The following is a 20103-nucleotide window of genomic DNA, read 5'->3' as shown; positions in this document are numbered from 1 at the left end:
TAGTCTATCCTTCATCCAAGAGCTGAATTTTCCTTTTTTGGTTATCAACTTCATGGTGTAAGAAAAGGACCTAGGCAAAGACTCCAGGGCAGCCTGTCCCAACAACCCCTTGACTTCATTTTTGTGTATGTTTCCTGTACTTGTGTGCGGAGCTCTGCAGTTCCCCACATGTACATATTTGTGTGACCTACAGAATGGCTAAGTGACACAGTCTTACAATCTTGTTTTGTGCTGTATCTCTTGTATTTATAGCCACAGCTGCCTTCTCCCTCTGTTTGCCTTCCTCGTCCCTAACCTTTGACATTCTCTCATTTGTTTAAACATTTTAAAAATGTCATTTCACAATTGTTACATAATGAAGTATGCAGCCTTTTGAGCTTGGTTGATTTTCACTCAGCATAATACCCTTGATCAGACTGTTACAAAGTGTTCCTTTTTACTCTCACCACTGAGTGATGCAGGTCTTTAAAGTATTTGTCAAACCTGTGAAAGGGAGACACTTGGCTTCTTTCCAATTTTTAACTGGCAAATAAAAGCTTTCTTCACTGAGCTGCATAGGAATTTAGGAATGCTTTTTGTGTGGGTCCAGGAGTTTGTGGTGCCTTAAAGAGCTATTTCCTAGATTGGACATCCGGCTTTTTCTCAGCGAATATGTGGAAGTCCAGTCTTTTCTGTGGTCTAATTTGTCAACATTTCATCAGCGTCACATCTAAGAACTCTAGGTCATAGAGACTGTCTATTTTTGTCCCGAATTTTGTAGTTTTACATCGAAATCTATGATGGGAACCTCCCAGGTCTTTCCCCCTCTCCATTTACTCTGTATATGTGTGCTTTGTATGTGTATGTGTGTGTGTACATATCTACATACGTGTACACCAGCATTTGGAGACCAGAGATTGCCATCAGATGTCTTTTTAGATTGCTCTCCGCCTTTAAAAATATTAATATTAAAAAAGTTGTGTCAGCCAGGCAGAGTGGTGCATGTTTTTAATGCCATGCACTTGGGATTGATGGCAGAGGCTGGTGGCTCTCTGAGTTTGAGGCCAGCCTGGTCTACACAGCATGTTCCAAGACAGCCAGGGCGACAGAGAGAAACCCTGTCTCAAGATAACAAAAACAAAAATAAATAAGTAAGTAAGTAAATAAATAAATAAGTTCATTTATTCTGGTGCCAGCCACTGAGTGTGTGGAGGTCAGAGAACAACCTGAAGGTTTCTCCTTCCACCATATGGGGTCCCAGAAATCAAACTCAGGTTGTCTGTCATGGAGGCAAGTGCCTTTACCCCTGAGCCATCTTATGGACAGGGTCTCAGTGACCCTGGAGCTTGCCAATTCAGCTAGATTGGCTGGCTAGCAGATGGCAGCATCCTCCTCTCTCTGTCCCCACAACACCCACAGCACATGCCCCGCCACACTGAGGTGTTTTTTTGATGGGTTCTGGGTACCAAACTCAGGCCCTCATGCTTGTACAGCAGGCACTTGACTAATCATCTGGCCAGCCCTGTGTGTTTAAGACAAGTCTCACTATGCAGCCCATTCTTCCTGCCCAGTCCTGGGATTAACTGTGTTTGCCACCACACTCAGTTTACTTTGGAATCTGTTACGTTGAAGATTATTTAAGTTTCAGGGTTCTTTTTGTTTGTTTTCTTTTTCTTGAGACAAAGGTTTTATTATGTAGCCCTAGCTGGCCTAGAAATCATTATGTAAACCAGATTGGCTTCCATCTCTCAGAAATCTGCCTGCTTCTCCGTCCTGAATGCTGGGATGAAAGATGAATGCCCGGAACCTCCAGCTTTAAGGTTTGCATCTCTCAGCCCATAGATACCCAATTGCTCGAGCATTTGCGAAACTACCCTTCCTCCATTGGAGTGCCTTTGCCTGTTTGTCAAATAGCAGTTGGCCGTGCTCACCTAGATCTTTTCATTTACCTCTGTGTTTATCCTTCCTCCAAGACTACAGTCGAAACTGTCTTTAGCTATCTGGGTTTAAAGCTGACCAGATAATCTCTGCCTCTTTTAGTTTTTCTGAACTGTTCTTTTCACTCTTCTAATTCCTTTGCCTTCCCTTATAAATTTTAGAATAGATTTTTCTCTATGTAGGATCTTGTTGCGGTTGCAGCTCACTCTGGGCTTGCCTAGTGTTTTACTTGTGTAGAACCTATGTCCATGGTGCTGCTTTGAGAATACCCCCAACTTCCCTAGAGAACTAGATAAAAGCTAGCAGCAGCAGCAGCACATCAGTTCTAAAACAGGAAATGCATAGGAATTCCTATGTCTGCTGCACTGTTCAAGTTTAGTTAAGAATTACCTTCCTCGCCGGGTGGTGGTGGCGGCGGCGGCGGCGGCGGCGCACGCCTTTAATCCCAGCACTTGGGAGGCAGAGGCAGGTGGATCTCTGAGTTGGAGGCCAGCCTGGTCTACAGAGTGAGTTTCAGAATAGCCAGGGCTACACAGAGAAACCCTGTCTCGAAAAACCAAAAAAAAAAAAAAAGAAGAAGAAGAATTACCTTCCTCCCCCTTTCCTCTACCTATTAACCCAACCCCACCCCTATCCTCAGTTATAGTCTTGGCAGGGCATAGTGGCAAATGCCTGTAATCCCAGTGACTTGTGGAATGGAGTCAGGAGGACCAGGAGTTAAAGTTCATTCATGGCTTCATAGATCCTTCAAGTTTGAGACTAACCTGAGATATATGAGTCCCTGTTTGAAAAACGCAAGACACTAAGTGAGCTTAGTTGTCTGTGTTCTACGCACACACACACCCACACACACACCATAGCATACAAGATCAGAGGACAACTTACGGATGGTCTTCTGTCACCCTTATGTAGTGAATTCTGAAGAGTAGACTCAGGTCAAGCACTTTTCCCCACTGAGCCATCTAGCTATGACTCCATCATATTTTAACCTATATGTGGGTCTGCGTTCTGCCTGCCTCAGGGCTTGGCCACTCAGGAGGCAAACAAGGGGAGTTTGACTGCACTTATCCTAAGTATCTACCCTGCTGGTTCTGAGCTTCGGGGAAGTGCCAAGACACTGATCTGGGGGTGGGAAAGCACAGTCTGCAATGGTGGAAAGCTGGGTCTGATTCGGAGGTCCCTGGGCCTGCAACAAGGCCAGGGCTGTGAGGTTCTCTAGGAGAAAGGAGATCTGCCTTGTCTTAGCAGCGATTGTCCTTAGCTTGGTGGAAGAGGCTGGAAGCACAGAGAGGCCTTCTATAGGAGATTTAGCTGTGGCACACTCCCCATGGCAGTGGTAGAGGAAAGAGACAGTCCATATTGTTTACTGGCTGTTCACCGTGGAAAATGGATGCAAACCTTACAGTACCCCCCTTCTCAGTGTGGACCAGAGATTAAATACCTTTTTCGGGGAGGTATGTCTGGGAAGGGAAGCTTATTGGCTAAGCCCTCAGGGCCTCTAGGTACCTCATTAGCATGGAGAACTCTGTTCTGGGCCTATGTGGTCACAGGTCATGGTTCCTTATGTGGGGAATATGGCACATGTTCCAGGCCAGGAATCTGGCAGGAAGTAGGGAGTCACCTAAGTCTCAGGTGTGTGTCCACTGAGTCTCTAGATCTCCTGCTGTACTTTGCCAAGCTTCCTGGCATGCTTTTACCATCACACACACACACACATATATATGAATGAAAGCTATAGATTTCTATATGTTTTATTTTTAGCTACTGAATTATCACTTCATACTAGTTTCTCAGTTACTTATTTGATTTCTCATGGTCACAGTCATATCATCAGCTAGGAATGACAGTTTTATTTTCTATAATTATTAGATCTCTAATTTATTTACTCTTAACTTATTTTTTCTAATTGTATTTGTTAGTATATCTAATTTATTTTCTCCCCATTTTTTATTACTATAACCAGTACAATGTTAAATAATAGTGAATTCTTCCAGTATTTCTCCAATAGACATGATGCCAGAATAATTAATGTTGAATGTGTTAAGGTTATTACTTTCTTGATATTTTGAATTTTTTTTTTTTTTTTTTTTTTTTTTTTTGGTTTTTTTCGAGACAAGGTTTCTCTGTGTAGTCCTGGCTGTCCTGGAACTCACTCTGTAGACCAGGCTGGCCTCGAACTCAGAAATCCTCCTGCCTCTGCCTCCCAAGTGCTGGGATTAAAGGCATGAGCCACCACTGCCCGGCAATATTTTGAATTTTTAAAAAAAGATTTAGTTTAAAAATGTATGTGTGGGTATGTGTACCTAAGGCATCCAGAAGAGAGGGTATCAGATGCCCTGAGGCTGGAGTTATACATGCTGTTGTGGGCTGGAGTGGAACTCAGCTTCTTGGTATGAGCAGTCCACATTCCTAACCACTGAGCCATCTCTCCAGCTCCCTGTATTTGATTTTTTATTATTGAATTAAGGCTGAATTTGACTTACCTATCTCTATGGAGATGACTATATGTTTTTTTGTCCCAAAATTTATTTATTTACTTTTAAAGCAGGGTGTTTCTAACATAGCTCTGGCTGTCCTGGAACTCTCACTGTGTAGACCAGACTATTCTTGAACTCACAGAGATCCTCCTGTTTCTGTCCCCCAAGTGCTTGGACTAAAGAAGTGTATTATAGCACCTCACTGTCCCAAAATTCATTAATATATTTAAGCATCTTAATAGTTTATAATATTCAAGTGATGTGTGTGGTACTCCTTGATGCTTTGCCCTTCTCTGTTCTCTCTAGGCTTCTCCCTCATCTTGTTTAATGGCTCCATCATTTACCTAGTCACTCTGGTGAGGTTTAAATGCCAGTGGGCTGAATTTACTTCCTCTTTCTTTTTTTCTTTCTTTCTTTTTCTTTTTGTTTTTTGTTTTTCCAGGCAGGGTTTCTCTGTGTAGCCCTGGCTGTCCTGGAACTCACTCTGAAGACCAGGCTGACCTCGAACTCAGAAATCCGCCTGCCTCTGCCTCCCAAGTGCTGGGATCAAAGGCACCACTGTGCACCACTGCCCAGCTTACTTCCTCTTTCATGTGAAGCACTGTAATAGCCTCATTAGCTAGGCTGTGTTTCCACCATGGCTTTAAGACTCTCCCACATCCTCTGTGTGCCTGTTGCACCAAGCTTCCTGCTAGATTCTTTCTTCACTTCACTATTGCCTCACTCAGAACTCAATTCTAGTACCTGCCTTACCACAGAGGCCTCCCTGGCTTTTCTAGCTAGCTACCCTAATCATAAAGGACCCAGAAAGTGCTAAAGAAAAGACATTTGCGCAGGTGGTGGCGCATGCCTTTAATCCCAGCACTTGGGAGGCAGAGGCAGGTGGATTTCTGAGTTCGAGGCCAGCCTGGTCTACAGAGTGAGTTCCAGGACGGCCAGGGCTACACAGAGAAACCCTGTCTCGGAAAAACCAATAAATAAATAAATAAATAAATAAATAAATAAATAAAAATAAAATAAAAAGGAAAAAAAAAAAGAAAAGACATTTGCTGGGTAGCAGGCAGTGGTACGGTAAGTTGAGGCAAGAGGATTGCCATGAACTAGATGCCAGCTTAGCCTACAAGGAGATCCTGTCTCAAAAAATGAAGAAAAAAAGAAAGTAAAGAATACTTAACCTCTGAGCAGTTAAGAATTAAGGAGTTGGGGTTGGAGAGATGGCTCAGTGGTTAGGAAGCTGTTCAATTCCCAGCAACAACATGGTGGCTCACAACCGTCTGTAATGGGATCCGGTGCCCTCTTCTGATGTGTCTGAGGACAGCGATGGTGTACTCACATACATAAAATAGAATCTTAAGAAAAAAAAAAGTTAAGGAGTTATAACTAAATTATCTATCTAGTGCCATTTGGTGATTCCATGGTTCCTAAGGTCATATAATAGTAGTTGTCACAAAAGCTAACCCTCCCCTTCCCTTACTCCTTCCATCCTGCCAGGGTGTGAGCAGAGAGCCCCTCCGACAATTCTCTACTACCTCACTCTGTCCACTAGCTGCTTCCTTATTTTTCTGGATATGGCGCACATCTACTGGTTCTTCTCTCCCCTGCAGCCTCAACGTGGGCCACGGGAACAGCTGCTGCCTCTCTGCCTCTGTTTCTGCCTCTGCCTTCCAAGAGGAACCCTGATTTCGTTCTGGATGGTATCGTGCTGCCTGGACAACACTCTGCTCCTTAGTTGGTACCCCTGTTTCCAAGTTGAAGTAAATGAGAAGTAGCTGGGATCCTCTAAGAAGGCTGTGCCTTCCTAAGGAGAACTTAGAATGTCAAGTGTGATGCCAGAGAGTGAAGGAACCTATCCACGAGCACAAGAACACACTCTGCACATGCGCAGACTAAAGAAACGGAGAGCCGCGTGTATCAGTACTTGACTGAGCTATTTTCCCCTTAATTTCTTGGTACACAGAAAAATAAACACCTGTGCATCTTGGCCACACTCCCCTGGCCTATCCTTGAAACCCCTGAGGAGATATACAAAGGTATAGATATTTCTCCCCTAAATTAAAATTAGTGCATAAAGAACCAATGAACTTAAGGGGGAAGGTGAGCCTAAGCATCTGGCTTAGTAGTTTCACGTTAGTTTCCCACAAGATGATAAGTGGCTTTGCAAATAAGGACTTTCTTCTTTTAAAACTCTAACTTGGAGCTCTGGAGATAGCTAAGTGGGTGAAATGCTTGCCATATAAGCACGAAGGACTGAGTTCAACCCTGAGAACCCATGTAAAAAGCCAGGCATGATAGCGTGTGCTTGTAATCCCATCCCTAGGGAGGTGGACACGGGAAGATCTCTGGCCAGCCAGTCTAACCACAACAGCAAGTTCCCAGTTCAGGGAGAGACCCCATCTCATAAAAACAAGGTAGACAGACAGTTCCTGAGGAACAATGCCTGAGACTGACCTCTGACCTCTGACCTCCATATATGTGTGCATTTGTACACACACTCATGCAAAATCAACTTTGACTTTAGGTTTTAATTTTCCCTGTTAAAGAAGATAAAACATGTGTGACATGAACACACAGTCCTGTCAGGGATATGGACAACATCTTGCAGCAGGGACACTGTTGTAATAGGGTAGACTCTATTTCAAGTAAAGGTATAGCAGGCAATCAAGATTCAAAGACGCCATAGTGACCCACGCTTGTCTTTTTTTTTTTTTTTTTTTTTTTGCGGGGTGTGTGTGTGATGGTTTTGTGTAGGCTTACATTTTTCAAAACCTACTTTTAATAAGGGTTCTCAAATGGTTCAAGTCCCTTCTAGCCCACTATCCAGAGGTAGGGGAGAAACGATGGTAAATAAGACAAGGGGATGTGGACCTGTTTAGAAATAGTTCTTTGGGGCAATTCCAATCTCTGTTTGTCAGCATACCAGCAGTGCAGTAGTGTCAGATTACCAAACACAAATCACCAGCAGTGTACAAACTAGTAGACATTGCTAGGCCTCCGCCAGCACAAGTCAGCATGAGTAACGCCAGGAGAAATTCTCTGCCGTGCCTCTCTCAACAAATCGAAGATCATCAAAGACTTGAGACCAGTGAAGTGTTGCAAGGCTACCTAAACTAAACATCACTGTCCGCTGAGTCCTATTTATACTCTCTCCAAATATCCTGTGTCCTCCCTTGGGTCTTGCCTCAGAAAAACACATGAATGTCCATCACATGACACAACCAGAAACTTCCACTTCTGTTTTGAAACAGGGTTTCTCCATGGAGCCCTGGCTGTCCTGGAACTCGATTTGTAGATCAGACTGGCCTTGAACTCACAGATATGCACCTCCCTTTTCCTCCCAAGTGCTGAGATTAAAATCTGTGTGCCACCACCACCCAGCTTACTGTTTTTTTTTTTTTTTTTTTTTTTTTAAGATTTATTTTCTTTTGTTGTATATGAGTGTTTTGCCAGTATGTATAAATACGCCATCATGTGCATGCCTAGTGCCATAGATCTCCTGCAACTGGAGTTGCAGACAATTGTGAGCTGTCATGTGGATGCTGAATTGAACCTGAATTCTTTAGAGGAGCAGCCAGTGCTCCTAACCTCTGAGCCATCTCTCCAGGCCTACTTATTGGTTTTTATTATTTAAGGTCTAGCTATACAGTTCTCAGTGGCCTGGAACTCACGATTCTACTGCCTTGATCTCTTGAGTGCTGGAATTACAGGGATGTGCTCTAAGAACTCACCAGTCTTGCTACATACACACAAGTGCTAGAATTACAAGCATGAGCCATGTGCTCACTTTGTGTTACTGTTCTTCATTTTAAAATCCATGAGAAATTTAAATTCTTTTTAAAAAAAAAAAAAGATTTATTTATTTATTTATTTATTTTGGTTTTGGTTTTTCGAGACAGGGTTTCTCTGTGTAGCCCTGGCTGTCCTGGAACTCACTCTGTAGACCAGGCTGGCCTCGAACTCAGAAATCCACCTGCCTCTGCCTCCCAAGTGCTGGGATTAAAGGCAGGCGCCACCACCGCCCGGCGAAAAAGATTTATTTTTAACTGGGTGTGATGGTGTTTGCCTTTAAACTCAGATCTCTGGAGGCAGAAGCAGGTAGATTTACTTAGTGAGTTCCAGGATAGCCAGAGTTACTTACATAGTGAGACTCTTTCTCAAAAGAAAAATTAAGCTGGCCAGTGGTGGCGCATACCTTTAGTCCCAGCACTTGGGAGGCAGAGGCAAGCAGATTTCTGAGTTCCAGGCCAGCCTGGTCTACAGAGTGAGTTCCAGGACAGCCAAGGCTATACAGAGAAACCCTGTCTCAAAAAGACAAAAACAAACACACAAAAAACACAAAAAACCAAAAAAAAAAAAACACAACAAACAAAAACAAAAAACAAAAACAAAACAAAAAAAAAAAAAAACAAAAAAAAGAAAAGAAAAAAAAAAAACAAGCAAAAATTGTGTACGTGCACGAATGCCTGTGTGATTGTGTGCGGTTTTGTGCACTACTTGTGTTTAGTCTGGTAGACAGAGGTCAGAGGGAATCAGATCCCCTGAAACTGGAGTTACAGGTTGTTGTGAGCAACATAATATGGGTGCTAGGAACCCCAGGTCCTCTGGAAGGATAGTACTTAACCACTAAGTCATCTCTCTGGCCCCTGGATTTGCTAGTTCTTGCAAACATCCTGATATCAGGAATTATGGTAGTCTTAAGGTGTGATTGGCAATGTGGTTCTCTGAGACCGGATTTTATGTAGCCCACTAGCCTCAATTTTGTTACATAGCTAAATGTTTGAACTCCCAATTCTTTTACCTCTGTCTCTCAAGTGCTAAAGACTGCAGGTGAGTACCACCAGCCTGGCTCAATTACTCTAAGGGAATTCCTTATTTCCTTTTTTAAAAATTCCTTTCTCTCCCCCCCCCCCCACTGCACCCCCAGCACTGGTGATTGAACTCAGGACCTTACAATCACTAGGCAAGGCAAGTGTTATATTGGTTAAGCTACATCCCCAGCCCTTTTTAATATGGTAGTTTGCTTTAAGATAATGTCTCACTGCATAGCTCTGGCTAGCCTGGCACTTCCTATGTAGACAAGGCTGGCCTTCACATCACAGAAAAGATCTTGCCTCTGCCTTCTGAGCACTGGCAAGGATTAAAAGTTGGCTGTGGTTTCCTTGGACCCACCTGTTGGAGATGGGTTCTAATGCTTTGATTCCATCAGGAATCTGCATGTCAGCCGGGCGGTGGTGGCGCACGCCTTACGCCTTTAATCCCAGCACTTGGGAGGCAGAGGCAGGCAGATTTCTGAGTTTGAGGCCAGCCTGGTCTACAGAGTGAGTTCCAGGACAGCCCGGGCTATACAGAGAAACCCTGTCTCCAAAAACCAAAAAAAAAAAAAAAAAAAAAAAAAAGGAATCATGTCCAAACGCTAAAGGTCTTGTCCCCAGTTGGTTTTTGATTGATCAATAAAGATGCCAGTGGCCAATCAATGGTTGGGCAAAGGAAGACAGGGCAGGACTCTTAGAGTTGCTGAGGCTAGGATACAGGTGGAAGGAGAAAGAAATCTCTGTGAAGTAGTGGGATGTAGATGGTTGCAGGAGTGGTGGGAGATAAAGCCAACCAATCATGTGAGATTTGGGGTAAGTGGCCACTGGCCACTTCTCTGATTTGGCCTACAGTAGCAGACAGAGAATTAGAAGTGCCCAGCCATTGAGCTAGATGGCATATTAAAAAAAAAAGCCAATGTGTGTGTACCTTTCATTTGTGGAGCCAAAGATTCCCTAGGTGGGTGGCTGGAAGCCCAACCCACTGAGAGCATAAAGCAGAGTGGCTAAGAACTCCCACTACCCCCACCTTTCTTCTTCTTCTCTTGATGCAGCCTTGGCTGAGGCCCCACCATCTGTCTCCGTCACCTGCAATGCTCCACCAGCCTTGGGACTGACCCAGCTACTTGGATGTTCTCAACCTTGAATCTGCTATCTGGCCAAAAGTCAGAGTGATCTGTCTCAAGGGGCAAGTTAGGCATGTTCCAATCAATGTAGAGTTTAAAAACATTACCAGTTTAAAAAAAAAAAAACATACAGCAAGCCAAATGTGTGGTGTACGTCTGTAATTCTACCATTTAGGGAGGTAGAACCAGGAGAATCACCACAGGATTGAGGCCAGCTTGTCTACATGGTGACTTCCAGGTCAGCCTGAACTACATAGTGAGATGTAGTTTCTGTCTCAAAAGATCAAAAAAGAAATACAGGGGGCTGGAGAGATGGCTCAGTAGTTAAGAGCACTGACTACTCTTTCAGAGGTCCTGAGTTCAATTCCCAGCAAACACATGGTGGCTATCAACCATCTGTAATGGGATCTTCTGGTGTGTCTGAAGACAGTTACAGTGTACTTACATACATTAAAAAAATAAATAAATAAATCTATCTGCGGGTAGTGGTGGCACACACGCCTTTAATCCCAGCACTTGGGAGGCAGAGGCAGGCGGATTTCTGAGTTCGAGGCCAGCCTGGTCTACAGAGTGAGTTCCAGAACAGAGAAACCCTGTCTTGAAAAACAAACAAACAAACAAATAAATAAATCTGAGAGAGAGAGAGAGAGAGAGAGAGAGAGAGAGAGAGAGAGAGAGCATGAGCGAGCGAGCAGAAACAGAACAGAACACAACACATGCTGGGCCAGAAGCTCTGGGACAGAGATTTTGCCTAGTATATGCAAGGCCCTGTGTCAAACCCTTAGCACGGCTGTGAAACTGGCTTATATTGGGTTACATGGTTAATGTTTAATGTTATAAGAAATTACAAAAGTAAAGTGGGCCTGGCAGTACAGTTTCAGGGGGCTGCAAATGCTCTCAGACAGTTTAGAAAGGCCTTATCTCAAAAAAAGGGGAGGGGCTGGAGAGATGGCTCAGTGGTTAAGAGCACTGGCTGCTCAAACAGAAAACTCAAGTTCAGTTCCCGATTTGGGGAACACCCCTTATGGCAACTCTTTCCAAATACATGCGTGTCTTCCCCCCCCCCCCCCCCAGTTTTTTATTTTTTATTTATTTATTTTTTTTTTGAGACAGGGTTTGCTACATAGCCCAGGCTGGCCTAGAACTTTTAACAATCTTCCTGCCTTATAGTGTCTTGAGTGCTTGGGATTGCAGGCTTGTAACAACATGCCTAGTACCCTCCTCTCGTTACTGGGGATTGACCCTAACATCTCACTCTCTGTACCATTGGACTAAGGATGCCTACCAGTTTTCATTCTTGAAACAGTATTTTTTGTTGTGGGTGATGTTTTTTCTTATTTACCTATATATGATTCATTCATTCATTGATTCACTCATTCATTAAAAGCAGGGTCCCACATATCCCAGGCTGGCCTTGAACGAATGACCTTCACATTCTGATCCTCTTGCCATCACCCCCAGGTGTGGAACTACAGGAGTACCCCCCCCCCCCCAAAAGGGAACGGTTTGTCTTTTGTGTTCTTAATGGGAAGTTTTCAAGTAGTTCAATGTGGCTGTTCAAACCTACCTGTGGCATCTTGGGTGGTCTGCGGCTTTCCAAGTAGGATACTTCCGCAGGAGCTCAACCTTCTGATTTTAGTTGGTTTCTTTGTCAATGTGGTTAGAAGCTCCTCAGTTTTACTGATCCTTTCAGAGAGCTAGCTTTTTTGTGCCGTTGATTTCTGTCTTTATTATTTCCTTCTTGCTTTGGGTTTATTGTATCCCCTTTTCTAATTTCCTAGTACAGTCGCTGTCTTAGCTTGCCTTCCATTGCCGTGGTAAACACCATGACTGAAAGAAACTTGAAGAAGCGGGAAAACAGTTTATTTCATCTTCCATCACTGAAGGAACTCAGGCCAGGAATTTAAATGGCAGGAACCTGGAATTAGAAGCTGATGCAGGGGCCATAGAGGGGTGCTGCTTACTGGCTTGTTCAGCTTGGTTTCTTATAGAACCCAGGACCACCAGCCCAGGTGTTAGTATTCTGTCTAAACGCTACCTCCACAGTTACCTGGCAACAGCCAGGTAGGCCTGGCCCACTATAAAAGGGGTGGCTTGCCCCCTCCTCACTCTCTTAATCTCTTACTCTCTTACCCTCTTGCCTCTCTGTCCCCTCCCCCCTTCCTCTCTCTCCAAGTGGTCATGGCCGGTCTCTACTTCTCTTCTCTCTTATCCTTCCACTTTATTCTCCCCACCTTTGCCCTAGCTCCTGAATAAACCTCCTCCCCCTTGGAACCGAGTGGTCTGGAGTGGTCTGTTTACTGGGGTCAGATTTCTAACAACTAACACCAGGGAGGGCACCACCCACAATCAGCTGGGCTCTCTACCCTTGATCACTAATTGAGAAAATGCCTGACAGCTGGATCTCATGGAGGCAGTTCCTCAAGGGAGGCTCCTTTATCTCTGATGACTCTAGCTTGTGTCAAATTCTCACAGAACCAGCCAACACAGAGGATGGGGTCATTGACCTTTCTCCTTTCCTAATGTAAGCATTTAATGCTATGCAATTCTCTAAAAGCAGGTACACTTCAACTCAACGGCATCCTACAAATTAGGTAGACTGTGTTTTCGTTTTCATTTAACTCAAGATGTTTCCTAAGACTGGGGCTGTGGCTTGGCTTACCACATTGTAAGACCTTGAGTGCTATCTCTAGTAAGAAAAAGACAAAAGATAACACAAATATTCTCTGTGCCCCATTCCCCCCCTCCCCCAGCCTTGAGCAGGCTGGAAAGACCTTGTTTACCACAATAGACCTAGTAATAGGACCTAAGCGGAGTTATCCACCTTGGCTGCAGGTACAACTTCCTACAGGAACTTAGAAGAATAGACTGCCCACTGAGCTTGCCTTGCGACATAATCCAGCTGAAACAAAGGATGGGGTCAGTGGGACTTTCTCTATATATACAAGAGCGGAATATTACACTCTGAGCCTTGCCTTGATCAGAAAACTTTGTCTTGGCTTCATGCTTCTCTCACCTCTCTGTCTCCCCTTTTCATGTCCAGCTCTCCTTTCAGGTGAATCCAGTTTGTCCGTGGCAGCAGGCAGCTACAATTCTCTCTCTGTCTTTTTTGAGAGTACCTCAACTATAGCCTAGGCTGGCCTGGAATTCACTGTGTAACTTAGGCTGACCTCAAAACGCACAGTGCTTCTACTGCCTCACTCTCCAAAGAGGACTGGGATAGCCGCTGTGGGCTAGCCAATCTAATTTCTTTTTTAACGTATGAATCGTTTTAACATGCACAGTTTAATTTATAAATATTTGAGAGTTTTCTAGATGTCATTGATTTTTAGTTTAATTAAGTTGTAAGGCGGATATGGGTAGAACATTTGCCTGCAACGCACAAAGCCAGCCCTGGGTACAGTCCCCAGCACAGCATAAACCAAATGTGATCTCTCATCTGTAAAGCCAGCACTCAGAAGGCTGACTCAGGAGAATCAGGAGTTCAATGTTATTCTCTGCATATGAATTTGAGGACAGTTTGGAATACACAGGCTGTTTCAAAAAAATTTAATTTGATTTCAGTTTTCCTAGATTTCCTAGTTTTTCACAACACAGAATGAGTTCTGTTTTAGGGGCTGCAGGTATAACTCTGTGGTGCCATAACAGAGTAGATGGATGCTAGCCAGTGTGGTGAAGGCCTTTAATCCCAGCACTCAGGAGCCAGGGGCAGGTAGATCTCTGTGAGTTCAAGGCCAGCCTGATCACGGAGTGAGTTCCAGTATAGCCAGGGCTACACAGAGAAACCATATCTCAAACAAAACAGAGAGAGAGGGAGAGGAGAAGGAGGAGGAGGAAGACCACAAACACAAAAAGATAGAGTGAATAGAGTTGCCCCTTTTCTTCTTCTCCCTTCCAACCCTTTCCACTCCTTTTGCCAACTATTCTTTTTCTTTCTTTCTTTCTTTCCTTTTTTTTTTTTTTTTTTTGGTTTTTCAAGACAGGGTTTCTCTGTGTAGTTCTGGCTGTCCTGGAACTCACTCTGTAGACAAGGCTGGCCTCGCGAACTCAGAAATCCACCTGCCTCTGCCTCCCAAGTGCTGGGATTAAAGGCGTGCACCACCACTGCCTGGTGTTTGCCAACTATTCTAAATTTGAACAAACAGCCTCTGTACAGCTTGCAGAAAAGTACTACATTAAGCATTAAGAAATTAATACATTAAGAAATGCAAATGTTGGCTCTGGAAGCTAGGTCCCAGGTTCAGATTGACTTTGGAAGAGAGTAAGACCCAAGGTATCTTTTGCATCACTTTCTATCCTTTGCATCACTTGAATTTCTTAGGGTCCTACAAAAACCATTTACATCACACACACACACACACACACACACACACACACACACACACACACAGGCGGAGACAGAGAAATCTATTTTTCTCAGGGTTGATCTTGAACAAATCTTTCTTTAATTTCTGTCTTTCTGGTTTAGAGGCAGCCTTGCAATAGAGACCTTAGATTCCAACCAGGGTAGAGACCTTGGATTCAATCCCCAAAAGTAAAAAAGTGAAAGAAAAGGTTTTGTTTTGGTTTCATACACTTGAAAATGTATGTGATGGATGGCCCTGGTGCTGTTTGTGTTTTGATGTTAATTTTGCTTTCCCAGGAGGGGCTGTCTGGACCAAGAGGAATGAGTCATGTACTCAGGTGACTTCTTGTGAACCTTTTCTCTACCTTTACTTGTAAATTAAAGGCTAGAGCCGGTGATTGGGCAGTGGAAGGGAAGGTGGAGCTGAAAAGTTTGGAAGGGAAGGAGGAGAGAGAGGATGCAGAAAGAGAAGGAAGGAAAGTGGAGGAGGAGGAGGAGGAGGAGGAGGAAGAGGAGGAAGATGATCCAGATTCTGAGTGGCTTTAAATAGCCACAGGTAGCAATGTATATCATAAAGGATAGAATAATTGGGATGACTTGTCTAACCTAGGTGGGCAGCTTGTACCATTATCATTTGGCTCTGAAATTATTGTGCGGGCATCATGTGGAATTGAGAATTTATTGATATATAAATCTGACTGATTAATTATAAGCTTCAAGAGTTTTGATTTACTGGGTTAAGGGGATTTGGGACCAGTGACCACAGGGGGTGGATGGCTGGGAATGTGAGCAGAATCTGCCTCAAGAGAACATCGAGATGGGTGGTCACTACTTGAGGCTAGCCATGGAGGCAGTGGGGTCACCGGGGCCTGAGAGTAGCCTGCGATAACTCAGGATGGTGCCACTACTTTAATATTTCCTACAACACATGTACAGATTGGTGTGCTGATGAACACAGAGTGAGTTCCAGGACAGCCAGGGCTACACAGAGAAACTCTGTCTCGAAAAACCAAAAATAAATAAATAAATAAAAAATAAAAAATAAAATAAAATAAAGGTAAAGAGATAAAGAGAGTATGTTCTATGGGTGTGTGGAGAGGTATGGGGAAGGGATGTCTCAGCGGACCCATGCAGAGGCATCTCTTCCTGTGAGGGACCAGTCACACACTGGTATAGTAAAGAACAGAGTTTATTGAGGGCATGAGGAGGGGAGCCAGGAGGGTAGTAAAGGCAGAGAGTGAGAAGTAGAGGCAGGCCATGACCACGTGAAGAGAGAGGAAGGGAAGGGGGGAGGGGGGAGGGGACAGAGAAGCTAGAGGCAAGAGAGTAAGAGAGTAAGAGGGTAAGAGGGTAAGAGAGAGAGAGAGGAGGGGGCAAGCAGCCTCTTTTATAGTGGGCCAGGCCCACCTGGCTATTGCCAGGCAATTGTGGGGAGGAGCATACCTGGCTGTTGCTAGGTAACTGTGGAGGTGGAGTTTAGACAGAATACTAACAGTCTTTATGTATACCATTCTGGGAAAGATTGGAGGGAAAGCTGAAAACTCAGAAGGTTCACTCAATTCTCTTGTGTTAGAATGGATTGCAGAGTTGGCTTTGCACTTAGAGAGTTTGCAGGTAGAGACAGAAGTGCTTGGAAAGCAAAAAAAGCTAGTGGGAGGAGAACATCAGGGTTCAGGCTTAGTGTCTGAGACCAAGAATTTACTGCATGATGCAAGAGGGGAAGAAAACTAGGACAGAAGGCAAACTGCTGCCCCACCCTGCTCCACACACCTTCACTGCCAGGTGCCCAGAGTACTTCCATGAGACAAGGGGCTGGGAAGAGCAGGAGGCATACAGACAGGATCAGTGGATTATGTTCAGCCAAGTTCACCACCAGAGGATTTACCTGGAGCTACACAGGCAACTGCAGCCTTCTCAGTCTCTGCTAAGATGGTGGTCATGCTTAGAATGAGCTGACTTGTCATCCAATAGAAATGCTAGATCTAAAGCATTTTAAAGAGGCTATTGTATTATATAGCTTGCATTCTCCATTTGTTAAACAAATGTTAGATACTTGGGCTACGCAGAATAGGGTTATTCCCTAAGATTGGAAGGGATTGGTGTCAGGTGTGCTAGAAGCTGGTCAATAATTACAATGGTTGTTGTGGTGGAGGCAGGAAGCCACAAAAGTAGAACAACATAATATAGCAAGGAGGATAAATGTTACTAAAGACGAGCTGTTTGGTAAAGGGTGTTATGCTGAGTTACAAAAACAAGTCCAATCTGATGATGTCATAAATGAGCAATGTATTGCAGCTTTAAGAGTTTGGGATATGATCGAGGAGCTAGGAAAGAAATCTTTCTAATTTACTAAGGCAGTACAGGGGCCTACAGAAGCCTTTACTGATTTCTTACAGAGATTGGGTTCAGCTGTAAAAAGAGCCATATCAGACCCAGACAGTCATTGATAGAGATCTTGGCATTTGAAAATGTGAATACTGAATGTAAGAACAATCAGACCATTGAAAACACAAGGAACCCTGATAGACAAATGGATAAGAGAGACAACTGCAATTGGCTCTTAGGAACATCATGCCAACATCACAGGGCAGATCATAGCTAGAAGTCTTAGGAGTCAAAATGCCCAATGCTTTTATTGTGGAAAATTTGGCCATTACCAAAGAAATTGTAAGGGTAGAAGATTCAGAGCTCAAAATAACAGGTACATTGACTCTAGAGAATATGACAATTGTAGAGAACAAGCAGGTTCTGGTAGCTATGAGCCACAAAGGCTTCTGGGGTATTGTAGCTGCTGTGGAAAGGGCAAACATTGGTCCTAGAATTGTAGATCTAAGAAAGACATACAAGGTAACATCTTGTCATTGGGAAACAAACAGTGGCACCTGTCATCTTGAGGCCCTGCAGCAAACAATATGAGCCCTCTTCCTTTGGTCAGCCGGGAGGTACCAAGTGGGCAAGAAAATCAAAACTAAATATCTTTTTTTGTTTGTTTGTTTTTTGTTTTTCGAGACAGGGATTTTCTGTGTAGTCCTGGCTGTCCTGGAACTCACTCTGTAGACCAGGCTGGCCTCGAACTCAGAAATCCGCCTGCCTCTGCCTCCCAAGTGCTGAGACTAAAGGCGTGCACCACCACCGCCCAGCTCTAATCATTTTATGATTACAAGATTACATGCTCATCATCAGCCATTGTGGGAATGTGCAAATGTACAATACAGACTATTCTCTGGACTTCCACCATCTGGAAATGGCCACAGCTCACTCTGGCCAATGTTTGTCAGAATATGTATGCATTCTCTCAATAAAAACCATTAGTTTTTAAAACCTCTCTTTCTGTGTGTGTGTGTGTGCATGTGTGTTGGAATTGAACTTGAGGCCTTACACATGCTAAGCAAACAATCAGCAACTCAACTTTAGTCACAGCCCTAAATTTGTTTCTTATTGTGGTAAAATACATATAATATTTTTTAACTTTTATAAAATGTTCAAAGTATTAAAATGTGACACTTTCCATTTTAGTCTTTGTGTGTGTGGTATGGGGGAATCAAACCCAGTTTCTTAGTATGCATGCCAGGCAAGTGCTCGACCACCGAGCCACACAGCCCTGCCCTTCTTTTTTGTCTTACTAAATTGCACAGGTTGGCTTTTAACTTGTTGTATAAGCCAGACATTCCTTGAATTTCCAATTCTCCCATCTTCCTTTCTCAGAGTCCTGAGTAATGGTATTACCTTACCTGTCTGATTGTCTAACTTTTTTTTTTTTTTTTTTTGGTTTTTCCAGACAGGGTTTCTCTGTGTAGTCCTGGCTGTCCTGGAACTCACTCTGTAGACCAGGCTGGCCTCGAACTCAGAAATCCACCTGCCTCTGCCTCCCAAGTGCTGGGATTAAAGGCATGTGCCACCACCGCCCGGCTTCTCTTTATCTTTTTATAAACACATCACTATACCCAAAACTTGAATGTTACAAATTAATGACTGGTATTTATGCTCCTTTACCTTTAGGGACAGTGGGGATAATCTTGGGAAAACGTGGATTAACTTTTCAACAATTTATTGTACATTCAGGTATAGTAGGTGGAGATAGCAAGAAATTAAAATTATGGTATATGTAAAAAAAGGAGATGCAAATTAATGTAGGGGGTAGAGTTGTTCAGCTGTTGTTTCCTTACATCAAGGGCAAGGCTGCACAGGTAGAAAGAACAAGGGCTTTGGGGAGTACTGGAAAAACGTGTGTTCTGGCAAAAGTGGTTAATGATCAGAGACCCAAACTAATGATACAAATGAACAGTGTTGAAATGGAAGGTTTGGTGGATACAGGAGCTGACATTAGTATAGTTTCCCAAAAGTCTTTGAATCCAGATTGGCCACTTCAGAAGGTTTACACATAGTTTATAGAAATTGGCAAATTGTCAGAAATAAGACAATGTGTCCTATGGACTAAATGTGTGGGACCTGAAGGGCAAACAGGGAAGTTGAAACCTTATGTGGCTGATATACTCACAAATTTATGGGGAATGGATCTTTTACAATAATGGTGCACTCAAATTCACATTCCTGCAATTCTAAGGACAGCGAATGAGGAAATTATGGATGCTCCTTGGGGAAGCTACTGATATGGGTGATAGAAAGCAATTAAAAGCTGTGCCCATTATCTAAACACAAGACATCACAGGGATTGAGTTTTTAAATGTATGAAACGGGCTACTGCTGACATACTAACAGCCTTGCCCCTAAACTGGTTATCGAATAGACCTGCATGGAAAGAGCAGTGGCCCATAACAAAAGAAATATTTCAGGCACGTGAACAACTGGTAAAGATCAGCTGGAGGCTCAACATATTGAAGAGTCTACCAGTCCATGGAGTTCCCCTGTGTTTGTTGTAAAAAAGAAATCAGGAAAATGGAAGACAATAACTGATTTAAGGGCAACAAAGTTATTCAATCAATGGGTTCTTTACAACCTGGACTTCCTTTACCATCTTTGTTACTGAGATCATGGTCTATAGTAGTAATTGACTTGATAGATTGCTATTTCACAATATCCTTGCATGAGTGGGATGGAGAAAGGTTTGCTTTCTCAGTACCTACTCTGAACAACAGTGGTCCAATAAAAAGATATCACTGGAAAGTACTTCCACGGGAAATGTTAAATAGTCCAACTTTATGTCAATAGTTTGTGCAACAACCATTAGAAATAATTTGTAGGCAATTTCCTCAGTCTATCATTTATCATTATATGGATGACAGTTTGTTGGCTGATTCTGACGAAAATGCTTTAGAGAAAATGTTTAAGGAAACACAAAGAATTCTGCCATGCTGGGGGTTACAGATTGCTCCAGGAAAAATACAAATAAGAGATTCACTTAGGTATTTGGATTTTAAAATCAGTCAACAAAATATTCAACCACAAAAGGTACACATCTGTAGGGACCAATT

The 20103-nt window shown here is 43.4% G+C and overlaps 1 long non-coding RNA gene across 1 annotated transcript; it reads left to right on the top strand.

Annotated features, from left to right (window-relative positions):
- Positions 1–1712: 1712 nt before the first annotated feature.
- On the top strand, positions 1713–7764 carry LOC143435475 (uncharacterized). The gene is made up of 2 exons (XR_013105818.1): positions 1713–1799; positions 5999–7764. It is a non-coding gene; the product is annotated as an uncharacterized LOC143435475 (long non-coding RNA).
- Positions 7765–20103: the final 12339 nt, after the last annotated feature.

The sequence above is a fragment of the Arvicanthis niloticus genome, chromosome X (assembly GCF_011762505.2).
Source record: "Arvicanthis niloticus isolate mArvNil1 chromosome X, mArvNil1.pat.X, whole genome shotgun sequence".
NCBI lineage: Eukaryota > Metazoa > Chordata > Mammalia > Rodentia > Muridae > Arvicanthis > Arvicanthis niloticus.
Note: the sequence above shows the minus strand (reverse complement) of the source record. Positions and strands in the feature narration are given on the sequence as shown.